We start from the raw sequence: 14,595 nt of genomic DNA, 5'->3' as shown, positions 1-14,595 counted from the left end.
TACATTTGGGGTCAAAAAATGATTTTACCCCTAACAGAGTCAGTTGAAAAATAACCCTATTAGTGTAAAAAAATGACTATATCCGGGGGTCATTATTAGAGAATTACCCCTAACGTAGTTGAAATGACTACATTCAGGGGTCCCGGTTTTAAAATGACCCCGGAACGTGGGTCAAAAATGACTATATTTGGGGTCATTTAAATATGACCCTTTTAGGGGTCAATTTAATATGATGTCAACAACTGAAAATGACCCCAAGGTGGTCAAATTTTACTTCATCAGGGTTATTTCAAATTGACCCCTAAATTAGTCAAAATTTTGACTACCGGTAGGCCTACCTATTTTTAAGTGTGTTGAGTTTTATGGTCCAATCAAGGGCCTGGGAATGCAGGCGGCTGGACGGCCCCATATGCGTAGATCAAGGGATCCGGGGTGCCCATGAAAAGACCCCGTTTGGCAAATTCTAATGACCCCGTTTTTCAGTAGTCTATATACACTGAATAACCCCTTTTTTGAATTAGTCTTCAAAATTGAAATTGAGGCGCGCTTCGCGCGCATTTTTTGAAAATTTGTCTATGTACTGTAAAATTGGTTAAAAAGCTATTTTTGATTGTTAATGATGTGAAATTTTGGGCGCTCCCATACAAAATCACCCCATTTTTGACATTGTCAACACCGAATGACCCCCTTTGTTCTGAAAATTTCTACACTGATAGACCCCCAGTTTCGTAGTGGGCACAGGTAGCGTACGTCACTTTCCTATTTGAGTGCCCCCCCCCCGGGGGATGGGGGATAAATCCCCCTAATATTTTGCCAGGGGGGTGGTCCCCAATGTTGAAGCCTGTATGTGGGTTTCTGACCAAATTAACCTCTTATTTTGTCATTTTTTTAGCCCCTAATGTGCCAATTTTTGCGCAATTCCACTTTTGCACTACCGGTATATTTCACCAGTTTAGCTTCAATATGGCAAAATTTTCTGTTTTCTAACAACAAAAAAATTCTGTCACCAAAAGGGGCTGGATTCATTATACTTTTATCCAACCCCACCCCCACCCCATCTCAAAAAGAAATCTACTCCACTGGATGGCCCGCCCGCGGAGTCTGGGCGGGTCAAAATCTCAAATTTCTTCAATAACGGAGTCGAAATGAGCATTCCTGCATTTTAGCTAAATACGCGAACCACTTGTGAAAGCAACTGGCAACTTTGGGTGACGCCATTTTTAGGGGAGAGCGGAAGTGCATTGTAAACCGCAAACTCTTGCATGCTTCGGACAATTTTAGCTGTCTAAAATCGAGCCTGGAAATAACCTATTGGTGCCGATTGCGAATATCACTGGACTTAACCTAGCCGAGGGATTTAACACTTCACTATTCCCAACAAGTTTGGGACTATTTCTGCAGTGAAATTTGGTAAGCAGTCGGGAAAGTCTGATTGTTGTTCTCCATGTAAATCATAATAATCAAATCATGAAATGTCAAAAAACTCAAAAATAGGTTTACAAAACATGGTACTGTAGACCAGGCCAAGGTAGACATGCATGCATGGTACATGTAGAGGTTGAACGAATCATGTGTATGCCTGTGTACATTGTCATGACAGTATACATTACGTGTTTGTAACAACTAGCAAATTCCCATCCACAATCATGACGAAATAGTATTAGTCATGTATTGTTAGTAATCATGTCACAACAACTTGAACAAGGCCGGCTGTCATCATGGTCATGGGTATGGCTGTAAACTACACAAGTATTTCTTGGCCAAGCTGGAACATGCACGTTCATGGCGCTGCGTCCATGTATGTAGCGCACTAAGCGCTTTCTTCTGTACCACGCTATCTGCTGCGCGTGTTTATCGCGGAGCCACTCACACTGGCGGCACTGCCACTGGCACTGCCGTTCATGAGTCTTCTGTGTACATTCAGTTTCAGAAAAGAACAGCAGTCCTGACTCCTGTGCTCAGATTGATGTGAGCACCTTAAAGGGGCATTTCGTGATCCACAGCCTCATCCCCCCACTTTTCTCAAAAAAAGTTGAGATTTTTATATCACTGGAAACCTCTGGCTACATAATGTAATGTACAAAATATTTCTTGCAGATTAATTCGTTTTGCAAAGATATCGTGAAATTTGAATTTCGTTCTGGTGCACCAGAACGAAATTACAACGCATTGTCTATGGAGCAGTGTAATACACATAATCATGCATAACTCGCAAACGCAAAATCGGAATCAACTGAAATTTTGGGAATAGGCATTTTTCGTGGATATGTACTGTTGTCCAACGTATGTAAGGTCATTACTGTACGGGGAATTGTTGAAGGAATATTATTACAGTCACAGACTCGGAATAGGACCCGTGATACCGGCCCCGTCATCTGCGGGTTCAGGTTGTGAATTTTGGGATCCCGCACACAGACACAGTCTCCCAAAACATGTTGCACATAAACAACTGCATGAACTGAGCTGATCTTGTCTGCCAGAAACTGAACTCACTATCAGACTATCAGCAAATTCCTTCCAAATTCAGTGGTGCACTTCCAAAACTCTGCACATGAAGCAGAAATCGGAACAGCGCCACTCATTAAATGACGTCATACGCGATTACGCGTCATCGATATCCTGGCTTTTCAATGCTGCCGATCGAGCTAAAGTATTTTCCAAAGTCAAGCATGTGCATTGGACCTTGTGCAAAATAATATGCTCTGGACGGCTAGCAGTACGCTTAACACTTCCTACGACAAAGTGATTCAGAAGTGAATCACTTGGGTCATGTGACGTTAAAACGATATTGCCTGCCTTATGTCGCCAGTCATTGTTCAGTAAAACAATGAAAAAAATCGAAAAATCGCGATCAAAAGCACCTAATTTGCAATTGCTCTTCCGTCATCATTTTTAGGTGTTTTTATCTCAAATCTAAAATTTAAATTCAGACAAATTTTATTTTATAATATTGATGACCTTTAGCCTCTAGATAGCCTAAGTCCCTTGAAAATCAGTGTAAAGTACTTAAAGCATGTCAACAGCTAAAAGACTCACTTTTCGCCGGAAGCTGGAAAATGTTTTTAGGAAAACAATCTAGAAACGCGCCGTATTTTGGAAAATTCAACAATGTGATCGCGAAATGGCGAAGCAATGTGCAAACGCTGATCTAAACCGTGTTTTTCAAGATGAATCGGATGATAGTGAGAGTAAATTCGAAGGATTTACGGAAGAATGATAACAAGGGCAACTTTGGGAGAAGTTACAGCTGCTGACATCGATGAACAAGCATTGGCGCGTCTAAATATCATATGGGATGGCCACTGGGTGACATGTGTCCATACGTGGGTTTCAGTATCAATGCATTCATATGCGTGCGTGGTACTGCATGAGAAATAATTTGTGTAAGGACAGTTACTCTATAGCCTACCATAAAAAACATCAGGGCAACGCTGTATCATGCAGGCTACGTACCTCTGTATGTAAGTTTGTTATACATGTATTTCATTGTTCATGAGTCTGAGATTCATAAAAATAAATATTCAATTACAGTACGTACGTACACAGATTTTTTAGTTCATCTCAACTCAAGTTCGAGATTTCGGTGACTGCAGTATCGAATTGTGCAAGTAATATTCATCGCAAAGAGGGTACACGCAAGCGTACAAGTGCGGTTTGTCCACACGCTTGCGTCTCAACCGCGAAAAACATTGACGTCATCGTCAATGCTCTACACCGAACTTGAAAGTCATGATATTGAAAGCAGTGAAAGTTGGAGTGAACCAATGTATGTATACATGCAATCAGTGTCCGAAATAAGGAAAATATGGAGGTTATCCCGAGGATAACTAAAGCATAAATTCTGCTTGTCCTCAATACATTTTGGTTGTCCCCAAAATGTGTCATACTTTCGGAGGTAAAATATAGTGGTTGTCCAGGGGATAAGTACATAGCTCAATATGATTGTCCCCAGTGATTTTTGGACAAGAGGACAAGAGGATAAGTGCTTATTTCGAACACTGCATGCAATGCATGCATACCCATGCACACTTTACATTCAGTGTTTATTTTATTGAAAAAAAATGGCTTTCGTAAATTGAGAGTGAAATACTAAAAAAAAAATAATAACGCTTACTCAAACTGATCAATTTCTATATTTTATTTGTATTTTTATTCAAAAACAATTGTATAAATAATATTCTGATACATTTGAGCAAATAATATAAACTCGACACAAAATCTACACAATGTAGAGAATTTTATTTGCAAAAATCAGTAAACGGCAGCTGGTCGCATGTCATAAGTTGGGTATGCTAAAAGGGTGGAGGGATTACACTTTTCTGAAAATTGCGATACAAATTTGATTGGCTTTCCGTAACCCCATATCCTACAGCAGTGGTTGATACCTCATTTTAAGCCTAATATTATACTCTTTCAGTCTACTGAAGCATATAATTATAAATTATTCAGTAAAAAAATCACATCAGTTGAAATAAAAAATGCCAGGGGTGGAGGAGCAGGCGGATGTGGAGCAGGCGGATGCAGGAGTGTGCAATAGGGCATATGTGAAAATTCACATGTCAGCATGTTAAGGGATCTAAAATGAGCGTTTATTGCGTTTCGACAGTATTTTTTGTGGGACATGACAGCACCTCAGACCTATCGAATTGCATTCTGAATACGAAGCATGTCTTTCTGATATCAAATTATTTTCATTTTTTGAAAATCACAATATAATACAAATTTTATGACAAATTATAAAAAATTGATATTTTTCAAATTTTTTATATATTTACATGTAACAGTCCTCGAAGTAAATTATATAAATCTAATGACATATTCTTAAAGTGTATGTAGCAGGGAGGAAAAGCCGACGGTCAATTGAAAATTTTGACTTTTCATATTGAAGATATGGTTTTTTTCCCAAAAAGACCTAATTTTTTTTTGGTGTTTTGGGGAAAAATCCATATCTTCAATACGAAAGGTCAAAATTTTCAATTGATCGTCGGCTTTTCATCCCACCTACATACACTTTAAGTATAAATCATCAGATTTATAAAGTTTACTTCAAGTACTGTTAAATATCAAAAATATCAATTTTAATGATTTGCCATAAAATGTGTATTAAATTGCGAATTTCAAAAAATCAAAATTATTTGATATCAGAATGACATTCTTCGTATTCAGAATGCAATTCGATATGTCTGATGTGCTCTAATATCCCACAATAAATACTGTCCAAACGTTCATACCCCAGCCCTTAAAACTACTGGTTACTTTTTCAAATCTAGGGAGGGTATGATGTATTGACAGCTTTGAATGTTGAATTTGTACAACTAAAACAATTACTGACTACTTAAGGTGGCGCTACACCCTCTGATAAATTTTGTGACAAATTTTGCATTTTTCTCAAAAAGTAACTACACACTGGTAACAAATGTTATATGTATATTATAGGGGCAAGGAATCCAATTACTTCACTAAAATTTCAGTGATTCAAGACAAGGGATTCATTATATATGTTAAGAAGTGAGGTACATTCTAGCGGTACCTCTTTTCTTATCGTAAATAACGTACTGCTTAGATTGAGTCACTGAAATTCCAGTGTAGTAACTGGATTCCTTACCCCTATAATATACATGACTTTTGTTACCAGTGTGATATTATTTTTTGAGAAAAATGCAAAAATAGTAACAAATTTATCAAGGTGTGTAGTACCACCTTAAAGGGTTATATGTTCCATTTCTTCATTTTTAATGAAATCCTAGTTGAATTTCAGTATTTTTAGCAATATGCTAATATGTACAATTCTCTTCTTGATATTCATTTCCTCAATAATAGAATAACCATCTTGCTAATTACTCATAAAAAGGTCATTGACCTTTACAATGTAATTAACATACATACAATTATTTTAAATAGTTCATTTGAAGCATTAATGTTTTGAGAACATATCCTCCAGATCTGATGACATTCTTGCATAAAATAAAAATTTTACAGTCATTTTTGTAATTGAGGTCCGATTTGAGAAAACGCATTTGAAAATTGAGATTTACATAGACGCCTGTGTATTAATTAATTAGTAATTAAGCATTATCTCAAAAATCAAGCAGGTGTTAAGGTTAAAAATTGTGTTAATTATTAGAGATTGTCAATACATACAACATATCAAAGAATACATTTTTTGTCATTTTTTACCATGTAATGGAAATTGTACCCAACTTATGACATGCGACCAGCTATTATAAAAGCACCCAAAAACACCCAATATTTCAAAATTGCTGCCCTTGGTCGTAGGAAGTGTTAATTTGTAAAAGGTAATCTGAATAAGTCTCCACAGGTTGCATAAATTTAAAAAACTGTGGAGGTGGGAGATAGCCAGCCCTCAAATTAACCCATGGCACCCATGGCATTTTGCCGTGGGTGCCCATCCCCACTGCTGTAATGCCCTCAAAATATGTCCTTTACCCATGGCAGTCACTTGCTGTGCCCTCTAATGAAGTTGCCGTCAGTGCCCCAGCCCTGCCCCTTCATTATAAAGTCATTTGTGTTTGTGTGTGTTTTCTTCACTTTTGAGTGCCCTCCTTAAATTTTCAACAGTTGCCATGATGCCCTCTTGAAATATTACAAACTGCCATGCTACCTTGCCTTTTAAGTGAAAATCCAAGGCAATTATCAACTTGCCCTAAAAAAGTTGCCGTACCCCTTCAGATCCTTAATTCGAGGGCTGGAGATGGCAAGAGAACTGTGAAAAAGACTACGTATCAATCTATCGAAAATATCACAGCTTTCCCGTTGAATTCTGTCGTTTCATACCGAGATATCGTAAGTTTTCTACGGTGATTTTGTCCCAATTTGAGACCACATGTCGGTAAAATCAACGTAAATTGGTATGTACCCTATCAAAGAGGAATGCAAAGACAAAAAAAAAAGAATGATAAGAGCAATATGAAAAAGACCTGGAGTGGTATTACTGGTATATAACTAATGTCAAGTATAAACGATTAAGGCCATGTGTTTTGAACTCGCCACCCTTAGCGTTACATCACAAATATTATGAATTTTTACACCAATCAAGTTTCAAATTAGAATATCTCCACAACTATCAACCCTAAACTAGCAAAAGTATACATTTTTGGAAAGCTGAAGGCAAAAGCAATTTAAATATACACATTTCAACTCATTGTACAGGGTGACCTTGAAGTTATACAGGGTGGAATAAAAAAAATCCAAATAAAAAATAGGTCACTTAAGGGGATACTACACCCTTGCCAAAATTTATGCCTATTTTTGCATTTTTCTTAAAAATTATAGCGCATTGGGGACAAGTAAGATACAATGTATGTATGTATATTATAGGGGCAAGGACTACAACTACTGCACTATAAATTTTATTTCAGCACAGACAACAGTTGTGGGGTTACAGTCAAATTAGGGAAAACCAATATTTGATCAATAACTACTCGCTTTGGGTTGCTGAATTTTAAGTACAGTAGTTGTAGTCCTTGCCCCTATAATATACATATCTTATTTACCAATGTGCTATATTTTTGAGAAACATGCAAAAATAGGCATAAAATTGGCCAGGTGTGTAGTACCCCCTTAATGCATTGCTTATTACTAACTTGCAGTTATAAACTGAAAGTAAACAACATTGATTTGGTTAGAGGTTAGGGGGAGCCTACTGACTTTGGAAAAAAAAAATCACAGCTGTTTGGTAATCTCGGAATACAGGGTGTCCCAAAATCTGTTCAAATTTTTTTACAATCAACATATTTTGAACTGAAACATTTTACCCCTAACACATACAAAAAAAGTAAGTCCATATTTAGATTCCTCATCAAATTTCCTCTCAGAAAATGTAAACTTTGACTATGATAGGATAAGTAATTAAAAATTTACAGCAACTTTTAGATTTTGAAGACATCCGCATTGCTTACTACAGTGTTTAATATGAAAACGGGTAGTTTTGTACATGTAAAGGTTTGCATTTTATACACTAAATCAATCATAAAGAGTTCAAAATGATTAAAAACAATGTCAATTAGCAGAATTAATAATCTTTCAAAAGAGCTCTTAACCATGTCTGTAGCCCATATGGATGCAAAGATATGATCAGTTGATTCAACGTGCACACACAAAATCTTTATTTCCCATAGACTTTGCAAATACCGCCACCGCCTCATCCGCCACCTTGGTCATTCTGAACTCAAACAACTCTAACTCGGCTATCTTAGCTGATAAACAATTCTCCTTTGGAGGTCTGTTAGGGCACTCATTTAGCTACATGTACAAAAGGACACCAAACACACTTCAAGTCAATACCTTTTGTTTAAGCAGAGATATAACAATTTGAACGAGTCTCGATTTGGAAAAGCGTAACAAAAGCACCATTTTTGGGTGGCGAGTTCAAAACGCGTGGCCTGCATGAACTGGAATAGGGCACATGTATGTTGTTTGCCAGACCAGTGCAATTCAGGCATACATGTACAGGCCTTCACGCTTAGAATTTGGTGGAGCTCCATCAATCACACTCCTGGTTTTGTTGAGGAGCTAGATTGAGCTCCTCAAAATCACTCTCCTGTGATTTTTGAGGAGCTCAATTTGGAATCCAACAGGCCATAATGTTACGTACTGCGTCGGTCATGTTGGTGGTTTTTAACATCTGCAAGTTGAAAATACTGCTCGGTCAGATATTCCTAAATGCCTTGCGATTTCTCTTTCAGACAAAAAGGGCAACAATCTGTCCTTTAGTTTATATCTCACTTGTTTTAACTTTGTTTACTGTGCAATTCAGAATTTCCACGGCGACATCTCTGCCCAGCCATTATAACATCGACCGATCTTCAAAACATGCATGCATGCAAATTGAAAACAAAATGGTAGTTTGTGCAATCCCCGAACCATGTCCATGCCTCCGAGTGCTGCCTATCGCTCTAGTGGAGAAACAAACTTCGCGACTTGTATTTTCGTAATGATGAGATACCCAATATGATTTGTTAGTGTTTCTCATCAAGTCGATTGTCGCGCTATTTCGTTCGCAGAGCCTTTACTAGCACGTTGTTTCAACAGATCGTTATTCAGAGTGATTGATGTGATACAGTTCTTGGAGTAATTTATTTAGACATTTAGTTTGAAATGATCGTAATTCCAAATAAGGAACGCTGTTATTAACGCTCCCGACTATGCTTTGAGGTGCGCGGTAGGAGCGCTCCTCAAAAATTAAGGATTGGCATACCAACATATTGGCTGCTGATTTTGCTATTCACATTTACGCTGAAAATGTTCTTGTTTTTTCACAGCTCTGCATTTTAAGGGGGTACTACACCCCTGCCCAATTTTGTGCCTATTTTTGCATTTTTCTCAAAAATGATAGCGCATTGGTGACAAGTAAGATATGTATATTATAGGGGCAAGGACTACAACTACTGCACTGGAAATTTTATTTCAGCACAGACAACAGTTGTGGAGTTACAGTCAAAAATGAGGGAAAACCAATATTTGATCAATAAATCAATAACTACTTGCCCTGAGTTGTTGAATTTTCAGTGCAGTAGTTGTAGTCCTTGCCCCTATAATCTTACTTGTCACCAATGCGCTATAATTTTTGAGAAAAATACAAAAAATAGGCACAAAATTGGCCAGGGGTGTAGTACCACCTTAAGGATGATATTTGACATTGTATGTATGCAAGAATGAAGACAATCCGAAACCAGTAGGGTTACCCCCCCCCTTTAATTAGCATTGGTTGGATCTTGTACTTCTGTTATTGTTTTTGACAATGCGGTTTATCATTAGTGAACTAGTAAAAGAGATTCAAGTGATGATTTCTGGCTGGGTTGTCATTGGTTTTGCTGTTTACTTCAAGGGGTGGGGTATGAAAGTTTGGACAGTATTTATTGTGGGACATTAGAGCACATCAGACATATCGAATTGCATTCTGAGTACGAAGAATGTCCTGATGATATCAAATAATTTTTATTTTTTGAAATTCGCAATGTAATACACATTTTATGACAAATGATTAAAAATTGATATTTTTGATATTTAATAGTACTCAAAGTAAACTTTATAAATCTGATGATTTATACATGTATACACGTATTGAAGATATGGATTTTTCCCCCAAAACACTTTTGGGGGAAAATCCATATATGTAAGGTCAAAATTTCCATTGATCGTCGGCTTTTCCTCCCAGCTACATACATTTTAAGAATATGTCACTAGATTTATAAAATTTACTTTGAGGACTGTTATATCAAAAATGTAAAAAATATCAAATTTTAATAATTTGTCATAAAATTTGTATTATATTGTGAATGTAAATTATTTGATATCAAAAAGGCATTCTTCGTATTCAGAATGCAATTCGATATGTCTGATGTGCTCTCATGTCCCACAAAAAATACTGTTAAAACGCTCAAAACGCTCATTCCAGATCCCCTAATACTTCAATAAACTTGTTAATATATCAAATCAAATCAAACAATACATAGGGGAGGAGTCGCTCTTTTTTGCTCTGGGAATTCGAAGGTCATTATTTTCACAACCCTAAAGAAGACATGGGAATTCCCAAGAATTTGAAGAAAAAGACACCTTTTTATTTTAGGCTTGGGAATTCCAAAAAATGTTGGTTTTGCCTGTCTTCTTCCTGGACACTGGAAATTCCCAATTTTTTAATCATTTTATTGTCAAAATGGGAATTCCAATTTTTTTGGGATAAAATTTTGGTCTGCGAATTCCCAAAAATTTATGGTACAAACTTACATGTCTTCTTTAGGGGATGCTATTAATTTCTGGAATAGCCCATTTAATCTATTGAAAACATGCTCAGAGCATTTCTCAATTTTCAGAAACATCCTCATTTACCACCTTAATCACTTCATGGGAGGCCCTAATGTGTGTTTGAGGTGCAACCTGAATCTGATCAATGAATGTATTCCTAGCATGTTACAATTTCCACTAAAACAGGCTAAAGTACAGTCAGACTGTCAACAATGTGACTACCCTGGGGCTTGTTGTCCCCATTGAGTTACATACATGTAGTAAACCTTCTTTTGAGTGTCAGCCACTTTGCTGATTTTGCAATTTTTTTTTTTTTTTTTTTTTTTAAGTTTTTTTTTTCGGTTTTGTAGTGTCCCCGGACCTAGACCTAAATGCTAGGATCATTCATGGTTGACCTAAAAAAAAAAAAAAAAAAATTATTTTTTTTTTTTTTGATGGGTAGAGGACGCCTGGTTTAGGGTTCCAGGAAGTAAAACGTCCCCCATTTATCACAAAATATCAATTTTCTTAATAAAAACACATACATCGTGCAAATTTTTTTAAATTTTTATTTTTAGGTCAACCATGAATGATCCTAGCATTTAGGTCTAGGTCCACCAACATTACAAAACCGAAAAAATAAAAACTTAAAAAAAAAAAACCCGGTACAAAATTACTCGAAAATGCCAGGCCTAGACTCCACATCGCAGCTGAAAACTGAAATCTGAGCCAGGTTTTTATGAGCTCGGTGATGAAAATTCTCATAGCACGGTGGAAATTTCGTTGGCGATTCGCATCGCACTGCAATGACCATAAATGACAATAAGACTGAGTTCACATAGAAGTATACTATTCGGGTATACGGTGCACGTTTTGCAAGGTAATTTCATAGTACCGGATCACATACATAGTAAGAGGACACTATGCAAAAAGGCCGTATACCTGCGTATAGTATAGTGGGAATCGTGCGCGTTAGATTTTAGTGCAGCGTATACCGTCCTAATTTTAAAACTAAACCATATACGGGTAAATTTATTGTTTTTAATAGATGCACTATCTAATTCTGTACATTATGAGTATTTAATATGACACCTCATTGAATGCAATGTGACCTCAAGAAGTTAAAGTTACAAACATTTGATTAGACGATGGTTCAGTTTTAAAATTGGCAAACTGACCTATACATGTACTCGCCTGATTGAATAGCGTATAGCGAATACCGTATACACTACAGTATACTTCTATGTGAACCCAACCTAAGGAGATGCAGACCTAAAATGAAGCCAAAGTGAGGATCAGTTTTGAAAATAAAGATAACCATAATGACCACAACGATGTTTTCTTTCATTTAGGATATCAGTGACGGCAAATGATGCAGATATCACCAAGTAATGTAACTAAAACCGATAAAAGGTATAGATTTAAAAGTTTCACCCTGTTCCCTATTGGTTTTAAATAACACACATGACAATAACCATAGTCAACATGTTCAATCATGGTGAGTGCCACGGACAATGGGGCTTGCTACGGTAAATGTTGACCATGTTGATGGAAAGTGAAAGGGAGGCATGCATGATGTGTACAAACCAATATGATAGTTGCAACTTTTGAATTTGTATTTTCATCGACTTTAGTTTCAGAACTTGGTTATTAGAACCCCGGATTAGAACTCAACCGTATCATTTGCCATCACTGATATCTCAAATATGAACAATTTTCGAAATCAAGCCTCATTTTGGCTGTAAGGTCATTGAATTGATGATTCATGAACTGTTTCCATATTTTGCTGACTGTAGTTGTAACATACATGTAGGCCTACCATGCATTTCATAATTCTCCAGTTTGTCATGACAACATATTGTAATTTATAATTTGAGTGGTGCAAAACTTGCACGATTGTGAGTTGTGAATTTTAAACCTTCACATCAATTTAATCGGCTGACACTGTATGCAAGTGCATGCTTGCTTGTACTTGCAGCCACACTTGTGAACTACATGTCTGTAGGTAAATGTGGTTAGAATCTTGAAGAAATGGAGAAGTGGTGTCAGACACTGGTCACTCTTGTTTCAACACACTAGTGCAATATTATGCATAATGAATGAATGATTTAGCTGACTGTAATACAAGAGCGCATTAATCCTTGTCTTTCGAAATAAGCACTTGTAATCCTCTTGCCCATATATTGTGTCGGACAACCATGGTGAACCATGAGATTGTCCGATGGACAACCTCTATGTATACATGTATATTTACCTCCAAAAATGCTCTCGGGAATTTACAGTAATTTCTTTAAATTCCATAGTTTGTACATTGTAAAAGAATGTTAAAATTCTTTCTCTTAAGGGCTTGTATAGCGTCATTTTCACATATTTTTGTGGGACCTGAGAGTACATCAGAGATATCGAATTGCATTTTTAAAACGAGGAATGTCCTTGTGATATAAATAAGTTTTGATTTTTATTAAAAATTTGCGATATAATACACATTTTATATGGCAAATGATTAAAAATTTATATTTTTGAAATTTAATAGTCCTCAAAGTAAATTGTATAAATCTAATGATATGTACTTTAAGTGTATGAAGCTGGAATAAAATGCCGATGATTTATAAAGCCGACGATGAGTTCAACTGAACTGAATGTATTCAGCATAAAATAACATATCTTTAATTTATTGTATAAATCGAATGATATGTACTTTATGCAAGCATCACTCTGCATCCTGGACCCACCCTCCTCAGAGGTCACCAAATATAGACGTCTATTAGACGCCTAAGCCTGACCCTGACCTATTTGTTGTTGTAGTGAAGTCCTGACGTTCTTTGTTCTTCATTGGGTGAAGCTTTACCTATTACAAATCATGAAAGGTGTGAAGCTTTGACTAGTAATTTGTGTTTTCTGGTGATGTGACATCGTATCCACTACCTGTCGCCATGCTTCCTATAAATCCCCAATGATAGTTGGTTCACAAAAGTGAAGCCTCACCTATGGAAATATTTCAAAGGGTGAAGCCTGGACTAACACATTTGCTGATAAGAGTGATGCTCTGCCTTTGCTTTTTGTAAAGTATGTGAAGTGATGGTGAAATCCTGACGTTACAAATAATTGGCTCAGGTGAAGAAAGGTGATGACCTGAGGAGGGTGGGTCCAGGCTGCAGAGTGACGCCTGCATTAAGTGTATGAAGCTGGAATGAAGTGCAGATGATTTATAAAGCCAACGATGAATTCAGCAATAACATATCTTTAATTGATCAAAATTTCACTATGGCATAGTCTACCTCATCCGTATCTCAATCACCTGTCACCTTCATCATGCACTATGGACTAATATGGCCTCACCCCAATGGCATAGTCCAATAACCTCAATTAAACAAACTGAGTGCATGATTTGACCTCAAGTTGCAGAGTATGAGTTTTTGTACCCAAATTTTCAACGGTCATTCAATGAATGTGCAAATGTATTGAGGTTAAGGGGGTACTACACCCATTGCATTTTTTTTTTGCATTTTTTTTGCATTTTTTTGCATTTTGTGAAGAAATGAGAAAAAGAAATTGGACAAAGTGGTATGCAAAATGAAAGGGCAAAACTTCACGTTCAATTGGTGGCATCAGTATCAATGACGCGTACATGCTTCTAATGGTATAAGCCAAAAAGTGGTACATCACTGATGTTTTAAATTCACTTCATTTTGGAAAGCTTCGTTAAAATTTTGGATATGTGTTGCTAACACATTAGGGAAATAATGTTGATATGTTGAATAAGTGGTCCCTGATTTCTTTTATGACTTCATGAACTTGGTGCTCCACAACTATCAAAAAACGAACCGGTTAAAATGCTTCTATTTTCAATGT

At 36.7% G+C, this 14,595-nt stretch overlaps 1 protein-coding gene across 1 annotated transcript in view; it reads left to right on the top strand.

The window, feature by feature from the left end:
• The first annotated feature begins 1,235 nt into the window (after nt 1-1,235).
• LOC140153396 (tyrosine-protein phosphatase non-receptor type 4-like) overlaps nt 1,236-14,595 on the top strand; it is a 107,387-nt gene continuing 94,027 nt past the window's right edge. Inside the window, 1 exon segment of the mRNA XM_072176139.1 lies at nt 1,236-1,410. The gene's annotated coding sequence lies outside the window, so the exon portion shown is untranslated.

This window comes from Amphiura filiformis, chromosome 5 (genome assembly GCF_039555335.1).
Source record: "Amphiura filiformis chromosome 5, Afil_fr2py, whole genome shotgun sequence".
NCBI classification, from domain to species: Eukaryota; Metazoa; Echinodermata; class Ophiuroidea; order Amphilepidida; family Amphiuridae; genus Amphiura; species Amphiura filiformis.
This window is presented reverse-complemented; position numbering and strand designations above follow the sequence as displayed.